Raw genomic sequence first — 2,432 nt, 5'->3', positions numbered from 1 at the left:
ATATCCTTCCCTTCAAGGCTCAGGGGTCCAGGATTTTCTTCTGTGTCTGTGTTAATTGGTTTCCCTTTTCTTTGTTGAAGAGAAAGACTAGGCAGTCTTTCTGCCTAGTCCACCATCTTGCCGGAACTCCATAAACCTTTCCTTGACTTTTTATGATAACAGACTAATACAGTATTTGTTCTTCTGTGATTCGCTTCTTTCCCTCAGTATAATGTCCTCCAAGTTCATCCACATTATATGGTGTTTTGCAGATTCTATGTTACTTTTTAGAAATGCATAGTATTCATTCCATTGTGTGTATGTGCCATAGTTTAATTATCCATTCTTTTGATGGGCACCTAGGTTGTTTCCATCTTTTGGCTATTGTAAGTTGTGCTGTGATGTACATGGGTGTGCATGTATCTGTTCTTGTCCCAGCTCTCACTTCTTCAGGTTATATACCTAGTAATGGAATTGCTGGGTCAAATGGTATTTCTAATTTCAACTTTTTAAGGAATCACCATACTGCTTTCCACAGTGGTTGTATCATTTGACATGCCCACCAGCAGTGTATAAGAGTTCCAATCTCTTTGCATCCTCACCAGCATTTGTTATTTTCTGTCTTGTCAAACTTTGCTGCTAGTACTGGGGCAAGATGGTATCTTATTGTTGTTTTGATTCGCATCTCTCCAATGGCTAACAATTGTGAGCATTTCTTCATGTGTTTGTTGGCTATTTGAATCTCTTCTTTGGTGAAGTGTCTGTTCATGTCTTCTGCCTGATAATGGGCAGATTGGAATTTATCTTGAGGCAAAGAGGAGTTGTGGAAACAATGTAGTCACATTAGATATTTGAGAATGGGTTAAGAGTTAAGAATAGATCAACATGGTGTGGAAATAGGTGGAGATTGTGAAGACAGTTGACTGTGATGAGGATCAAAGATAAGAAATAATACCATGGATACAGTGTGGTGGGGGAGAATAAGGAGACTAATTTTAGAGTATTAAGTAGATGGATAAGGGACTTGACTGCTAACTGGAAAGTCAGTGGTTCAAACCTACCTGCTGTACAGAAGGAAGACTGGACAATCTATTTCTATAAAGACATATGGCCTTGGAAACCCAATTGAGGTCACTATGAGTCAGAAACAACTCAATGGCAGTGAGGTTGGTTTGGTTTTTAGAGATTATGGGAATAGTCTTCAGGTGGCACAAACAGATAATTGCTGGACTGACAGCTGAAAAATCAGTGGTTTGAGCCCACCCAGAGGCACTTTGGAAGACAGGCCTGGAGATCTGCTTCTGAAAGGATCTGCTTCTGAAAATCCTATGGGGCAGTTTTTCTCTGCACATGTAGGGTCACCATGAGTCAGAATCTACTGATGACAACTAATAACAATGATAGGATATAGGAATGAGTTAGAGAACCTGTAAACCTGTTGCTGTCAAGTCTATTCTGACTCATGGTGACCCTATGTGTGCAAAGTAGAACTGCCCATAGGGTTTTCTTGGCTTTACTCTTTACAGAAGCAGTTTGTCAGGCCTTTCTTCTGCAGTACTGCTGGGTGGATTCAAATTACCAACCTTTAGGTTAGTCATTGATTGTAAACCATTTGTACCACCCAGGGATATGATGAGGGAGAGGGAGGGACTAAAATAACCCTCTTGTTTTGTCTTGGGTAACTGGAACTTATACAGGTTCTCTGCCATTTTTAGGGGTAGAACAATAGGAGGGGCAACAGATTTGGTAAGAGGTGGCGACACCAAGGGGAAGAGGAGAAGAGTAGGCATGTTGAGGGTGAAGGGCTCATGGGCATTCTTGGAACCCAGGAGGCTATAGAATAAAGCGTCTTGACAATTTCTCTTGCTCTCCACAGGAGGCCTGGGCTGGGGACTGAGATTTCAGAATTCGTTCACCAGGCCCTGTGTTCAGGCACCAGGGATACTAAGCAGAATAAGACACTGGTCTTTCCCTTCAGAAAAGTCTTGTTTTAGAGTAGAGCAGAAAGAGAAATAAATGAAGACAAAGCAGTGTGTATACTGCATAACGTTCATTCAAATGGACAAGCAGTTTGTTCTGCCCAGAGGGGTCCAGCTGCTTTGTTGAGAAGATGCTCTTTCACTGGATCTCAAAAGAAGAGCAGGGGTTACCCAGACTGGGAAAGGCATTCCAGGTAACAGGAGTAGTATTGTGGAGGCACAGAGGTATGCAAGTGCAAGATGTGATCAGCATAAGACATGTGGAGAAACTATACGTGGTGTGTATATGTGAAGAAGTGCACACATTTGGAGAAGTCCCAGGGAAATGGCTGGAGATGAATTGAAGCCCTACAGTAGGGATTAGAAACTCACACGGCTAGCGAGGCCAGGCAGGCAGTGGGTGTATGAATGAAGGGAGCTGGAGAGAAAACAGTGACAAATTGTAGGAACTTCATCATACTGAGGTGAAGATTC

Source organism: Orycteropus afer, unplaced genomic scaffold (assembly GCF_000298275.1).
Source record: "Orycteropus afer afer isolate SDZICR_OR568_19922 unplaced genomic scaffold, OryAfe1.0 scaffold00201, whole genome shotgun sequence".
Taxonomy (NCBI): Eukaryota; Metazoa; Chordata; class Mammalia; order Tubulidentata; family Orycteropodidae; genus Orycteropus; species Orycteropus afer.
Note: the sequence above shows the minus strand (reverse complement) of the source record.